Raw genomic sequence first — 16,296 nt, forward strand, 5'->3', positions numbered from 1 at the left:
GGTCGAGGCCCTTTGCCTTCAGAGGCGGAGGCCGTCGCAGGTATTCTTCCCCCTCAATCTCCATCAGAATCTGTGCACGAGGAGCGGAGAGAGGAGTGTAGGAGTCATACCTGGGGTGTGCCGGCCTCGAAGTCTGTTGTCGGGGTGACTTTTGGATTAGTCGGGGTGGCAAGACCCGACTGTCGGTCGGGGGCCTGCTTGGTTCGGCGTGTTCCCGACCTTTTCTCCGCTTTTCCTTCGGGCCTCTGGGTTCGGCCAAGCGTCGGTCGGACGCTCCTTCGTCCGCGCGCATATACTTGTACGCGCGCTCCAGTAGCTCGGCGTATGTCCGGGGGAGGGTCTTGTCCAGAGAGTAGGTGAATCGGGACGCCCTCAGGCCCCGTTTCATGGCTGAGATAGCCATGTCTTCGTTGAGGTCCCAGACCTCAAGCGTGGCCGTGTTGAATCGCGCCACGAAGTGTCGGAGCGACTTATTTTCTCCCTGTTTGAGGGAGAAAAGGCTATCCGACGTTCGCGGCGGCTTTCGGCTGGTGCTGAAGTGGGCCACGAACGAGTGCTCGAGCTGCCCGAAGGAGTGGATACTCTCCGATCGAAGATCGGAGTATCAGGCCCTGGCAGCCTTGCGGAGTGTGGCGGAGAAGCCGATGCAAAAAAGAGCGTCGGTTGCCCCTTGAATCGTCATGAGAGCCTTATAGCTCTCGAGGTGGTCGACTGGGTCGGTGGAGCCGTCGTATGGCTCCACGTGCGGCATCTTGAACCGACTGGGAATCAGTTCGTCGAGGACCAGTCGGGAGAGAGGTTGGGCGGTCTGGAAGTCGACGTCGTTCGAAGACTTCTGGCCGTCCATCTGCAACTGCGCGAGCCGGCGGTCGATTTCCTCGAACCGGCGCTCGTAGTCGCCCGCTCGTCGATGCTGGGAGATCCCGGGAGTGGAGTCTCCGGAAGATTCCGAGAGGGAGGCCGACGGCGTGCGCGGTCGTTTCTCCTTCCTCGCCCGTTCCAGCGGGGAAGGAGAGGGCTGCCGGGACCGTCGGTCAGCACGCCGGGGCCGCTCCTCCTCTTCTCCGTGGGAGCGCTGTTGAGGGCGCTCACGCGGAGGCGACAGGGATCGGCGCGGTCGTCGGCGACTGCTCCTGGAGGGCATCGGACGGGCCGCTGGTTGTTGCTGGAGGCTCTTGACTGCATCCGTCAGTACGGTCATCTGCCGTACGATGGCCGCGATCTGCGCCTCCGTGGTCACCGCGGGGTGTGGAGAGCTGGGCTCCGCCGCCGGCGGTGGCGGGGAGGCCTCTTCCCGGCGGGAAGAGCGCCTTGCCGATCCGGTGATCCTCGATCGTTGGGCTCTTGTCTTTGTCATTCTGTCCCCTTCCTGGCGCGCCACTCTGTTGCGGCCAATCGCCTCGTCGTCCGATCGCCGGGGAACGTGCACCTGCAAAAACGAGAAGTCCACACTGACCGGAGGCGGCTCCGGCGGGGACCCTCCGACGGTCAAGTCAGAGATGTGATTGGGCAACAGTGAAATGAAGACAGAGAGCTCGATCGAGAGAGAGAGGGAGAGGGAGGAGCAAGCCTGTGGTTTCTAAGGCGAGAATGGAGGGGGAGCGGATCGGATCACTTGCACTGTTGCCTTCCCCGATTTATATAGTGGAGCACGGTATGGCGCCGTCATTAATGGCGCAGACAAGTGAGGAACTGTCAACTCACTGTAGACTGTCAGAGTCGTCGTGAAAGTGTCATGTCGCCGTGGGGCTGTCAAATCACCAGGGTTGACAATGCCCTCAGCGGGACAATGCCCCTAGGCGGCAGTGCCGCGTGCGGCTGTCAGAACTGACAAGCTCTGGCGGCTGTACGGCGATCAGAGGAGTCGACCGACCCTAGGTCGGTGGCCAGCTGAGTGGCGTCGGGCCCCTCCGTTGGTCGGCGAGCCTTACGTGAGCCGACCAACAGACCTCCGGATTTAGTCGGTCGGCAAAGGTGCGGCCGACATATCCTCAGTCGGTCGCGAGCCGATAATTGGCCGGTGACGGCGTCAGTCGGTCGCCCCGACTGTCAGTTGGTCGGTCGGTCCTCCGATCGTGAGTCGGTCGGTCGGTCCTCCGGCCGTAAGTTGGTCGGTCGGTTCCTCCGGCCGTAAGTCGGTCGGTCGGTCCCTCCGGCCATCGGTCGGTCGGTCGGTGGGTATTCGCCAACAGTTGGGGGGGCATCTGTTGTGGGCAGGCTGTGGGGGACCTCCCTTAATAGTCCCACATCGGGCAACTCTGGTGTGTGCATGTGCTTAAGTAGTGCGGCCCGCCTCTTACCTCGTGAGGCACCTTTTGCCCAGAGGGGTAGATAGGACAAAACCGTGACCTGTCGATCGCGTGCGGCCCATAAGGCGGCGCCGTCGGGGAAAGCGGACAATACCTTGCGACGGTGGAGAGGAAAAGGTGTCCGTAACCTTAACACGTGTGCACAACAGTGGCGCGCCAGGTAGGGGTAATCCGCCCCCTGTCGCTCAACACCTGCACCCTCCAGAGTGGGGGGCATCTGTTGTGGGCAGGCTATGGGGGGACCTCCCTTAATAGTCCCACATCGGGCAACTCTGGTGTGTGCATGTGCTTAAGTAGTGCGGCCTGCCTCTTACCTCGTGAGGCGCCTTTTGCCCAGAGGGGTAGATAGGACAAAACCGTGACCTGTCGACCGCGTGCGGCCCGTAGGGCGGTGCCGTCGGGGAAAGCGGACAATATCTTGCGACGGTGGAGAGGAAAAGGTATCCGTAACCTTAACACGTGTGCACAACAAGAGCCTTTATAAATTTACAATACCATTGTCTTTGCCATGATCTATGCAACTTTCTTTATGGTCGGTGTTTCCATCAAAATTCTGCTCAGGAGCCACCAAGGTTTCCAACTTTTCATCAGTTCTCTCCTCCGGCAAAATCAAGATCTCCTTAGCACTTGCATTGGCTAGAAGATCATCAGCAAATGTATTTGTGTCAGATTGGAGGGTTAATCCATCACTATTGTCATTGCTTTCTAAGAAATCAGAGACTATACCATGCGGCTGAGGCATATCCTTAAGTAAAGTCCCCATCACATCTTTCGCCTATCACCTCCCAAATAGGAAAGTACAAAGAATTACAAAGAGCATTGCTATTTGAAAAAATCTCAAATGCAACCAAGAACCAAAAAACAGTTATAGTTTTTAACATAACAAACTTTAGATTGCCGTGAAAAGCAAGAAGTCCTTCAGGCATAACAAGTCATCAGAGAACCTCCTCCCTATTTTTTAAAAGCATTTATCTTTTAATGTCATATGATTTAACATTTTCAAAGAAAAGGTAGAAGAAATTGGTTCTCATTACGGTGAATATAATCAACGAGGTCCTGATCTAAGTCAGAATTTCAGACATAAAAAATACTAGACCAAAGTTTCTCTGACTTGGGTGATTGGAAATGTTTTTTCCACCGGTATTTTCAGCTTTCCAGCTTCTGATGGTTTGCAGATCTTACCTAGACCTTCAGCATCAGCCCTCATGTATGTCCACCAATACTCTAGCACCAAATAATAGACTGGAATTATTACATTAATGATGATCATGAATCCCCTTCAAACAATCAAGCATCAATAGGATTATTTTTTAAATTGGAAATCAGATCATGCACTGGAGGGAAAAAAAGACTGCATATTTGACAGCTTACAAACTATGATCTCAAATTCACTGATAAAGAGAAACAGGCATATTGGTTAGTACTTTTTGGCTCATCTGACCAGGCAGTTAGCAAAAGGATGGTTGACAACAAGAGCCAATATGGCTAATTAAAAGGTATAACATCAGAACCAATCTGTGGATTTGAAGAGGAAGAATCCTCCCTAAAAAAAAAAAGTAAAAGAAAAAAAGAAAAAAGAAAGAAAAAAGAAAATAAGGGAAACAAAAGAGGTGAGGGTTTCTCTCTCTCTTCCCTCTCTATTCTCTATACATTCTCTCTCCATGTTTTCTTTCTATATAAGTTTTTATCTATAGAATTTTCTGTTTAGGAATTTTATGAATGAAAGAGATCTGAGGAAAAATAGAACTTCTAAATTCTGATTTTAGAACTTATATATCCATCCTGAGTTTTTCTCCTCTCTCTAATTTTCAATCTTCCACCACTAAGCATCATCGAACTTTATGTATGATTAATTAAATAGATTTGTATTCATGGATTTTTTGTTATTTCTTTATTTTTATTTTCTTTTTTAGGATATTTGCTAAACTTAACTTACAGTATTATCCTTTTTTTTTCAAAGTTTATGATATAATGAATAATTTTATTGTTTTATTGTTGGTAACTTTTTTAAGATAATTTTTAAATTTATAGTATTATCTTATTTTATATTGATTGTTATTGTAATTATCTTTTCATATTTTATAGTATAGTGAATAATTTCATTGTCTTATTGTTGGTATGGTTTGTATAAATATGATTATTAATATTGATTTTTTAAATTATTTCTTATAATTTTCTTCTATCGTTATGTAAATCTACTGCACTCATTTTGTTATTTATTCTATGTTGTTGATACTTAATTATAAACCTCTTGGTATGCAAGATTTAAAACATGTTTAATATAGGCTAATAAGAATAATGTTAGTATTAATTTTTCTGAACACTATCAAAAATATCCAACTTCATTTTTGATGGTGGAGAAATTTTCTAACTACGAAGTTAGAAATTGTAAGTTTAATTATTTGAAGACGATAAATATTTCTGCTATTCCTATAGTAATAATGCATTCATCTCGATATGCAAGATTAAAGACATGTTTAATCTAACCTGATAAGAATAATGTTATTATTAATTTTTTTGAACACTATCAAAAACATCCAACTTGATTTTTGATGGTGGATAAATTTTCTGACCGTGAGGTTAGAAATTGTAAGTTCAGTGATTTAGAGATGACAGATACTTCTACTATTCTCACAGTAGTTATGGATTTATCTCGACATACAAGATATAGAAGACGGCTAATATTGTCAAAGAAAAGTAATAGAGATCTTAATATTATTGGAACAGAATCGAAAACTTCTACTGATATAGATAATATTTTATTGAGATATATTTTCTAACATATCTGAGATTTACAAATTATAATATTATTATGGATATTATTTTTTTTTAATTATAAATTTTATCCAAAGAAATATAAGGCAGAGATTTTATAGTCCTAAAGATTTAGGTGGAACTTCTGACCTAAGATCAGTGCCAGCATTTGATCCTTTGGTTGGAAATTAATATTATTTTTTTTTATTTTTTTTATTATTATATTTTAATATTTTTTTAAGTTAAATCTTACATACATTATTTTTTAGAAAGATTTACTCAATCTTGAGATTTTGATCCGCCTAACTGTGCATGTAAACAATGTGATGCTATTATGTGATATGAAGAGAGAACAGTACAATCAAGAAAACTTTCAAATCCTAAATTCTCTTTATGCTGCTCAGATGGTAGAGTGAAGCTACCATTTTTCAAAAATATACCTCAGGTGCTCGATGAACTACTTGCTTATGATAGTGGCCGAAAGTCAATAAAATTTTGAAAAAAATATAAAAATATATAATTTCATTTTTTTCTTTACTTCAATGGAAGGAAATATTGATAACTCTATAAATTATGGTTTAGGCCCTTATATTTTCTGTCTGAATGGTCAAAACCATCATAAAATTGAATCATTATTATCTATTGAGGGCAACAAGCCTAACTTTGCTCAATTATATATTTATGACACTGATAATGAGGTCTAGAGTCGATTGTTTAAGCATGAATAGTGGGTCAAATTCTCTAAATCTTGATATCGTCAGAGATTTGATGCAAATGCTGGATAGCTGAAATCTTTTGGTCCGAGCTTTCCAAATGGCACTTGATAGATTCTAAGAATCTGATATTGTTAAGACCAGACTTCGATTTTTGAGTGATAGAAATATGAATACAAGACAATATAATAGTCCTTCATGTTCTGAGATTGCTATGTTAATTGTTGGTGATTTTGGTACGCATTCTTCTGGCCGTGATATTATTATGGAACATCAAACTAATGGTTTACATCGTATTAGCAAATGACATCTTATTTTATGGCAATGCAATATCCATTACTTTTTTCATATGGTGAGGACAGTTTTCATACTGGAATTATAAAAAGAAGTGTTACTAAAAAATAACAACAAAAACATCAAAATATGAGCATAAGAGAATTTTATGCTTATCGATTGCACTATTAACATATAAAGGTCATACATTATTACGGGGAGATAGACTATGTCAACAATATATTGTTGATTGCTATACTTGTATTGAAGAGAGCCATCTTTATTGGGTTAGAAAGAACCAACCTTAGTTACGATCAGAATTATACTGTGGGTTGAAAGATGCTATTCTTAGAGATGATACTAGAGCTTCATCGGTTGGTAAATGTATTATATTACCCTCCTTATTTACTGGTAGTCTTAGATATTTTATGCAGAACTATCAAGATGCTATGGTAATTTATCGATGGGTAGGTTATCTTGATCTATTTATCATATTTATTTACAATCCTAAATAGCCTGAGATTAGTTATTTTTTAAAAAATATACCAAGCCAATAGCCTTTTGAGGATCTTGATATTATTTCATGGGTCTTCAAAATAAAATTAGATGAGCTTCTTCATGATACGAAGTATGAAAAAATATTTAAGAGAGTTGTAGCAGATTTGTGTTATTTTTTATTTTTTATTAATTTTTATTTTATTTTTATTATTAAATTATTAATTCTCTAATTTTATAAGTATAATTTTATTTATGTTCTTTTATGTAGTTGTATATTCCATTGAGTTTCAAAAGATGGGGCTTCCAAATGCTCATATTCTTCTACTCCATGATAATGATAAATATCCTTCTGCTAAGGATATAAATCATATCATTAGTGCAAAAATTTTTGATAATAAGAATAATCTAATTGCTTTGGAAGCTGTCCAACAATTTATGATTCATAGCCCTTGTGGAGTTGTCAATTATTTTTCTCCTTGCATGATCAATAACAAATACATAAAATACTTTTTAAAGAAGTTTAATGAAACAACTATGGTTGATAGTGATGGTTTTTTAGTATATCGATGAAGGAATGATAGTATAGTAGTTGAAAAAAATAGAATATTACTTGATAATCATTATATGGTTTCTTATAATATCGAGTTATTGATAAAGTATCAAGCTCATATTAATGTTGAATGGTGTAATTATTCTTGATCAATTAAATTTCTATTCAAGTACATCAATAAAGGCTTAGATCAAGCAACTATAATCTTCGAGAAAATTAAAAATGATTCTAATATGAACAATAAGGACCATAGACCAGTTGTAGATGAGATTAAGCAATTTTTAGATTGTCGCTATATTTCAGCTTCCGAAGCATGTTGAGAATATTTGATTTTGGTATAAATTATCATGAGCCCAATATTGAGAGACTTAATTTTTATTTTTCTGATCAACAGTCCATTACTTTTCATGACTCTGCTAATTTGTTTAATGTAATAAATCAGTCTCAAATTGAAAATAGCATGTTCACAGAGTGGATGAAGATGAATCAAAAATATGAGGATGCACAAATACTAACTTATATCGAATTTTTAATTCATTGGGTATGATATAGTAATGTGAAGGAATGAAAATGAAGATTATCTGAAAGATGTATTGAAAGAATATATTATGCACATCCTACAAGTGGTGAGAGATTTTATCTACGAATACTGTTAAACATTATAAAAGGACCTACATGTTATGAAGATATTCATACGATAAATAGTACCACATATCCAAAATTTAAGGATGCATGACATGCTCTTGATTTATTAGATTCAGATAAGGAATGGAATGAATGTTTAACGGAAGCTGGTTGTTGGGCAACAAGTCCACTAATGAGAGCTCTATTTATTACAATACCTTTATATTATCAAGTATCGAATCCACTCCAACTTTGGGAGAATAATTGAAAATTAGTTTCTAAAGATATTGTATATAAGAAGAGACAAGTTCTCCAATTTGATTAATTGCAATTGTCAGAATTATAGATAAAATATTATGCTCTTCATGAAATTGAATAGCTATTAATTAAAGGTGGTAGGTCTTTGAAAGACTTTTCTCAATTATCTTTGCCAGATGCAAGTCTTCTTAATCAGAGATAAAATCGTTTAATTCAAGAAGAATTATCTTATAATATTGAAGAAGTTATAGAAAAACATCAAAAATTATTTACTGATCTTAGTACTGAACAGTTGGTTGTCTACGAAACTGTTATGGAAGCAATCTTGGCTAATAGTGATGATTTATTTTTTATTTATGGACATGGTGGCATTGAAAAAATTTATATTTATAAGATTATTCTAGCTGCAGTTAGAGCTGAAGAAAAAATTGTATTAGCTGTTGCATCTTCTGGCATTGCTGCTTAACTTCTACCTGGCGGGAGAACTACACATTCAAGGTTTTGTATTCTGATAGTTATCAACAAGAATTTAGTTTATAAGATTAAATTAGTAGTTATATTATAGAATTAATCATAAGTACAAGAATTATTATTTAGGATGAAGCTCTAATGGCTCACAGGTATTATTTCAAAGCTGTAGATAGAAGTTTCAGAGATATTTTACGACATGTAGATCCTGATAATATATATAAACCTTTTGAAGGAAAGGTAGTACTTCTTGATAGAGACTTTATGTAGATTCTATTTGTTGTTCCTAAAGATCGAAGAGAAGATATTATTCAAGCTTTCATTAATAGATCATATTTATGAAACTATTGTCATGTATTCAAACTATAAACTAAATATAAGGTTGGTGAATGGTGAAAATTCTATCACGAATGCTCCAGATATTTTTCAATTCAGTAATTGGATACTGAAAATTGACAATGGCAATATTGGTGATGGGGACTACTTGATTGAATTTTCTTCAAATTTTGTCATCATATCGCAGAATGATGCACATAATGATATCATCCAAAGTATTTATTCTAATTTGAGTTCAAAATTATTTAACAGAGAGTATTTAAATGAAAGAGCTATTTTTGTACCTACAAATGAAATTATTAATGTAATAAATGAGAGAATATTTTTTTCAATATCTGCAGAAGAAGTTGTTTATTTAAGTGCAGATTCAATTTGTAAGACATCATCTAACTATGCAGAAGAAGATCTCTTATATCCTATCGAGTTTCTTAATTCTCTGAAATTTTTTGAATTTTCAAATCATGAGTTAAAGTTAAAAGTAGAGATACTAGTGATATTACTAAGAAATTTAAATCAAAGTGCTGATCTTTGTAATGATACTAGATTGGTAATTACAAGATTATTTTTTAAGATAATAAAAGCTAAAATTATCAGCGAAAGTAACATTGGTGATTGTGTATTTATTTTTGGACTGGTCTTATCTCCAACCAAATCTAAATGGCTTTTCATATTGAAGCGAAGACAGTTCTCTCTTTCTGTGTGTTTTGCTATAACTATTAATAAGAATCAAGGACAATCACTAAAATAAGTTGGAATATATTTGTCAAGTCCTGTATTTACTCATGGACAGCTATATATTGCACTATCTAGAGTAACTAGTAAAGATGGTTAAAAGGTATTGATAAATAACGATAAGCATTCCAATGATTATTGTTCGATGAAGAATATTATCTATAAAGAGATTTTTTTAAATCTACCTGCTACTCTTAATATACAAGATTTGTAATTACATTCCAATATTTCTATCATGATTTTATATTTATTTTAATTATTCTATATGTATTAATATATATTTATTATATGTTCTTGATCAACTACAGAATGCAGTGCAATTTATTCAGTGAGTTAACAAATGAGAGAGATAACTAGAAGATAAAGGTTAGAATTGACAGAATATGGAATTTGATTAACATAAAGAACAACAATAATATTATAAGTTTGGATATGCTCATTATTGACGAAGATGTACCTTTCTTTTTATTTTCAAATATTTTTTATTCTTATATCTGTTAATATTTCTTACAATAATTATTAATACTTTATTTTTTGATTTGTTGGTTTATTAGAGTAATCATATGCATGCTATAATCAGAAAAAATATTATACAAAAATTTTGTATGCTTATTGAAGAAGGATATGTATATCTGATTACTAATTTGAAAGTTATGCACACTGATGGAATGTATCGTCTAATAAAAAATAATAAGAAGATCTTTTTTTATCGATCATGAAATTGAAAAAATAATAGAAGACATATATGTCCACCTTTGCACAAATTTTATTTCATGAATTATGATAAAATAGTGAATCGAATCAATAATCATATCTATCTTAGTGGTAAGAATAAAAATTATATTTATTTTTTACTTAATCTTTTGATAATTTTATTCAACTAATAAATTATTTCATGTCTATATTTTGTAGATATTATTGAAAAATTGATTACCGTTAGGTCTTTAGAGAATATTTATGCTCAAAACTCGAATGTTAAAAAAAAAATTCGAAACTGTTGATGCTTGAGTATATATTTTGCTTAACATATAATATATAATTTCTATAAAAATATATTATTTATCTTTCTAATTTAATCTCATGTTATTATAGCGGACTGAGGATAAAGATAACTCTTTGGGGTAATGCTGCTGATTACATAAATGAAGGTGAAATTTTACAAAATTTCACTCATCAAATTCTAATTGTAACATCAACAATGGTTAAAGCATTTTGAGGTATTCAAAATATTTTTTTATTTTTTTTTATATTAAAATTTTTATTCTTAATGAGATATTTATATTATAGGGGAGCATTATCTTTTCTTTACGAGTGCAGGAAAAATTTCTATCAATTTGGATATATCTGAAGTGAAATATTTTAATCATAAGTATCGTTTACTTATTTATCATCTTACTGTTAAATTACTTTACATAGGATAAACTACTAACTAAATTTAATAATTTTTTTAATAAAAAATTATCATGTATAAATAATATTCGAAAAATGATATTCCAAAGTCAATCACAAGCTTCTTCTGCTGATCCATTGTCTCTTAGAAGAATGACAATTCAAAAGATAAAATTTATCGAGTGGGATTGTCATGGAGAGGTGATTAAAATTATGTAATACTAAAACTTCATTCGTATATCATGTAAATTTTTTAAATTTGATATTAATATTTGAAGATATATAATTATAATTAAATATTAAACTATTTAATTTATAAGATACTATTTTTAATTGTAAAGTTTTAATTAATGATATCAAAACAAGATATAGATGCTATACAGCATGCCAAGTTTATCAAAAAAAAAGTGAGATGCACTAATAGTGAATTTTGGTGTGATGGATGCAATATAGAGCTTAAATATTCAATGTCAAAATTTATTTCATATTCAGTATTTAAAATTTATTGATAAAAAATAAATATATACTTTAAATCATAAAAAAAATTATAGATTAGATATTTTAATATCACATCTTTTACTTATGTCCATTACAATTTTTCATTTGTTAGTTATAATAAATTTTAATTTGGTTCTATTTTTTTCTGTTCTTTAGATACCGATTATAATTTTATGTGGAGGATTATATTGAATTTGCATCGTTTGTTCTTTTCGATAAAGTTGCTCAATGATTAATAAACAAATCAGCTAAAGAATTATGCATAGACAAAATATATATAATATATATTTTATATTTTATTCATTCAATAAATTATTTAATAATATCAAATTATCTATTTCTCTTCATGTAGAAAGATGATGATTCTATTGTTTCCTTAAAAATAAAAAAAAATTATAAGAAAAAGTTATATCTTTCAAATTAAAATTAATGAATACAATCTCAAAAAAAAGAGGATTAAGCTGCACTATTCTTAAAATAGTTTCGAATGATACATGCAACGAATCAGAAGGTAAGAGAAATCGAGAAAATTTCATTGTGAATGATGTATTTTTATTCTTTTACATATGGATGATTATATTTATATATTTTATTCTAATAATTGATAACTAAATTTTTTTTGTAGATTGAAGTAGATGAGGATGAAATTCTTATTATTGATATGACTATGAAGAAAAAAGATATGTGTGGGATGCAAATAGACGGTCGTACTCTACTTAATGATGAGGATTTCGAAATAATTGATACTGAAAATATTGATTTAAGGAATAATTTCTCTATCAGCAAAAGATAGAAATAATTATGTGACTTCTTACTATCATCTTATTTAAACAATTTGGCTTTATGTTTTCGTTCCGAATATTTGATATCATCTATGATGTCTTTTATGTTATATTAGATTTTAATTTTTAAAAATATTATTTAAAAAAAAAATATTCACATGCCATGTATCGCACGAGATTCTAAGCTAGTTACCTCTTATTTTACTATTTTTACAGATTTTGAGTAACTAAGATGATGCGAGATATATGCAGGAGAGTTATTAGATTGAAAGTCTTATTGAATTTGATATAAGATCTATTAAATATTATTAAATTTATTAAAATATTAAAATTAAAATTTAGATTGTTAAGTTTTAGTTCTAAGTTATTGATTAATTATTCCGTTGTTACTTTATGATAGCATGATAAGATGTTTTACATGTTTGTGGAAAGTGTTACCTATGAGTATGCGGCGGTTGTCATGATTCTCGACTCACAATCTCAGATCAAGGGCATGATAATTAATATGATATCAGAGCATATTTCATATTACTTGTCACTCCTCCGATCTAAGATCGCGAGTTAGAGATCATGGCAATCACCGTATAGTTATAAAGAACTCTCAATAAGTATGCAAGGCATCTTATCATGTTATCATAAAGCAACAGCAGAATAATTAATCAATAATTTAAATTCAAACTTTAACAATTTAAATTTTAACCTTGATATTTCATTAAATTTAATAATATTCAATAGATCTTACATCAAATTTAATAAGACTTCTTCAATCTAAAATAAAAATACTGAGGCTCTGCTTCTAATAACTCTCCTGCACATATCTCGTATCATCTTAGTTTCTTAAGACCTGTAAAAATAGTAAAATGAGAGGTAATGAGTTAGACATCCCAGTAAGCAATAATCACTTAATTTAGATTACATCAGATAATAAAATAAATAATTATTTATAGAGAATAAGTATGTAGAGTTCATCAATGCGAAATCAATTTCAATTATGCAACATAGTTCATGCCAAATCCAATACTTTTTAAAAAAATTAAGTTTCTTTCAAGCATCTAATTTCTTTTATCTTAATTTTTTTTGTCAACTAGGAGCTATGATCATATTTTTTCTATGATAGGTTCATAACACCACATATCATCTTGTGTGGACTGCGAATCATCTGATAGCAAAATCCTTCGAAACTGCTGATCTGCTGGTGGTTTGTTGCTGGTTTGCTGGCGATGTAAACCTTCAAGATAAATCAATTGCCAATATATTAGTCCCCGTTGACAGGATCTTTTACATAGTCAGGTTATCAATTTATATCATTTTTAAATCAAAATTTTTCATAAATCATATTTCTTATTCTAATTCAATAGAAATACACATAATCATATGGTATCGAAATTAATCAATATGATGCATAACAAAATCAATACATTCAATCATGCTTCATCATAACATTTCAAAATAATATATTTTCAACAACAAAATATCATTCATCAAATTCATGCATCGTTTTTCAAATTATGTTAGAAAGATATATTATAATTTATCGATAAATTTTGAAAAAATAAAATATTATTTACCTCATACATATTCTAATAAATCTATATAATCGCATAAATTCATTTTTAAAATTTATTGTGTTCCAATAAATCTACATAATTTTAAAAAATTCTTTCCAAAATCTTCTGTTCATAAATTATATTGTGATATCCCATGATCAAATATCCAGAATCCTATATAGGTTCAAGTCTAATAATTAGAAAGGGTATGAATAATTAAAAAAGATAGAATTAATGGATAGTTCATCCAACGGTCTAAATGGGTCCGGTCATCTAATTTCATTCGATCAAGATCCAATTAAGACATAAATAGTTCAGAAAATGACTATTTAGGTCAAATCAGATTCAAATTGATATGATCGAAAATTTTTCATTGAGTTCATAAATCAAATAGAAGGAGAAAATCAGAGGAGAGAGAATTCATAAGCTACAATCCAAATTGATCAGGTGACAAAGTCCAACATCTCGATTGATCCAATTAAGATGATTTAAATTAAAATAATAATTAAATTATTCTATGGATAATTTAATAAAATCATAAATGATAAAATTTAAAAATATTTAATTCGATCAAGATGATTATCAATATGCCGATCAATGATGATAGGTCAACTCTTCTACCAAAATCATTCAAATTTTTATTAAATTAATCTTCATTCTAAAGAGAAAAAATTATGAAAAGAGAAATAATTTAGAAAAAAAAAAAAGATAGAGAAGGAAGAGAGGAGAGAGATTTTTTTTTTTTTTTTTTTTTTTCTGGAAGAAATTTTTTTTTTCTTTTTTTTTTTTTCTCTTTTTTTTTTCTTCACGGAAGAGAGGACGCGTCCTCTCTTCCTTTCTCCCGAAACATGAACAGGGGAGTCATCTCCCCCCATTCCACGCCTCACCGGAGGCCATCCCCCGGCCGAGCACGCTCGTGGCCGGAGGGGCAGTCTCCGGCGAAGCCTACCGCCGGGTCCGGTGACTGGCGGCGGCCCACAGCAGCGGTTCGCAGCGGAAGAAAAGGAAAACAGGGGATCTGTGATTCCCTTCGTTTCTCTTTCGATTCCACTGGGATCTCGCCGGAACCAGGTGGCCGGAGCTTCGTCCCAAGGCTGCACACCGGCGGCTTCCCCGATCCTGGGCTTGTCGGCGTCGGATGGCGCCGGACGGTGCCGGAAACTCGATGAACAAAGGCCGGCCAAACAGGGGATTCAAAAATTTTATTTTTTTTCAAAAAAATCCTAGATTAAATCCCATAAATTTCTGTTATATTTTATAATAAATTGAAAAGAGGAAGTTTTGAGGGATTTACCTTGCTTTTGGTGGTGTTGTGGCCAGGGATTCGCCGGCACAACTTCTTGAATCCGAGAACGAAGAACAAAGAAAACGAGAGGGATTAGAGAGAGAGCAGGGATTGTCTAACGATGAACGGCGATCGGAGCAGTGGGCGTTCGAAGGGAGGGCACGACCACCAGCGGGCGATTTTCTTGGTGGTCATTAATTTCCCAGGATTGCAGTGCGGCGCCGGCCCAAAAAGGTCTTGGTTCGTTGTGTGGATTATCTACAACGAATAGGTACTATAGCAAACCACGAGCACTTTAATATCTGTGCGCAAATGTGATTTGGGATCACCATCGCCCGGCTGTCTCGTGGCCAAGCACCGTAATAATTTTCCTTTTTTTGCAATGCTTCTGGTAGATTGGTCCCCGTCGTATCTTTCACGATTGATCTTCCTTCATGGCATCAACTAAATTTATTTTGCATAGATTTATGAATTTTTTCCTTCATTCCACAGTATAAATCATGCAGCTGACGTCGTACTTTGAACTTAATGCAAAAAGTGATCCAACAATTGATGTCGTGAGAAAATTTCGGTCATTTTTTTCACAAAAATACAATCCGAATCCGATTAGACAACGCAAGCTAGATCCTTGTCCACTAAGTTGCAAAGTTTTCCAGTGTGCTGTCACATGAGTAGATAGCGTTAGCTAACAGTATTACAATATCGAGCCAATGGGGATGCGCCACATATGTACGGGAGCCGAAGTGATTGTGATGCAGCTGGCATTACTTTGATTGCTTGCAGTTCCACTTACATAGTTGACTTTGATGGCCAGCTATTTTACTCGAGCCTTTAAGTTTTAGGTAGAGGACATTGCTTGTGAGCAATCCCACCTACCGAAAATTTAGTACTTATTATTTTTATAAATTTTTTCAGAAATAAATTTATAAAAATTGAGATAAAAATATATCTCATTATTTTAATTTTTTTATTTACGAATTTATTTTTATTAATTTAAAAAATAAAGCAAGAAATTTTATTTTTAATAAAGTAAAAAATTTTACTATATCAAACATATTTCTATTTAAAAAATATAAAAATAAAAATCTTTTTTTATTTTTGAAATTAGAAAATACTAATGATGCTAAATGGTGCATTAGTTTTCTTGATATAAATTTTTACACAATTTATGCAAACGCATATATAATCATCGGCACCATCATCATTAAAACTTTTTACTAAGTCAAATGTAACATAGTTGTTGGGATAGATCTTCATCACTTAGTCGGCTAGCCCTCTTC

General features: G+C 34.3%; 1 long non-coding RNA gene across 1 annotated transcript; it reads right to left on the reverse strand.

The window, feature by feature from the left end:
* Window positions 1-2,786: 2,786 nt before the first annotated feature.
* On the reverse strand, window positions 2,787-15,281 carry LOC140858389 (uncharacterized). Its single transcript, XR_012141952.1, has 4 exons — window positions 15,026-15,281; window positions 13,316-13,412; window positions 3,036-3,084; window positions 2,787-2,945 (listed from the first exon to the last, which is right to left on the reverse strand). It is a non-coding gene; the product is annotated as an uncharacterized lncRNA (long non-coding RNA).
* Window positions 15,282-16,296: the final 1,015 nt, after the last annotated feature.

Source organism: Elaeis guineensis, chromosome 1, assembly GCF_000442705.2.
Source record: "Elaeis guineensis isolate ETL-2024a chromosome 1, EG11, whole genome shotgun sequence".
Taxonomy (NCBI): Eukaryota; Viridiplantae; Streptophyta; class Magnoliopsida; order Arecales; family Arecaceae; genus Elaeis; species Elaeis guineensis.